The following is a 551-nucleotide window of genomic DNA, read 5'->3' as shown; positions in this document are numbered from 1 at the left end:
TTTGTGAATATTACTTTTAATTAAACATTTATAATTTTATTTTATCCATATATATATATATATATATAGAGAGAGAGAGAGAGAGAAAGAGAGAGAAAAAGAGAGAACGAGAAAGAGAACTTTGTTTTAAAATATTACTTGAGTAATGATTATTTCATTTTATTTTTTTAATATTATTGTACAATTTTGCATTAGCTTATGTAAATGATTAATAATTTATTATAATTATAATTATCCTTTTTAATTTTTTATACTTAATATAATAAATAATATAGCGTAAATATAAAGAATTTAAAAATATTAACTAAAAAAATTTTTTTTTTTTTGAAATTAAAAATATTAATAAGATATACTTTTTTTATAAAGCTTCCTTTTTTACTGAAATATCGAAATTATTTCTGTAATAAAAAAAATTGTGTGAAGTTTCTAAATAAATGATAAAAATAAACTATAATTATAGAAAATTAATTTATTTAATTCTAATGTATGAATTTAAAAATAATTATGTTTATTCTGAATGAATTAAAGATTCAAAGATATAAAAAAAATTT

This window comes from Plasmodium gallinaceum (assembly GCF_900005855.1).
Source record: "Plasmodium gallinaceum strain 8A genome assembly, contig: PGAL8A_v1_128, whole genome shotgun sequence".
In the NCBI taxonomy this organism is placed as follows: Eukaryota; Apicomplexa; class Aconoidasida; order Haemosporida; family Plasmodiidae; genus Plasmodium; species Plasmodium gallinaceum.
Note: the sequence above shows the minus strand (reverse complement) of the source record.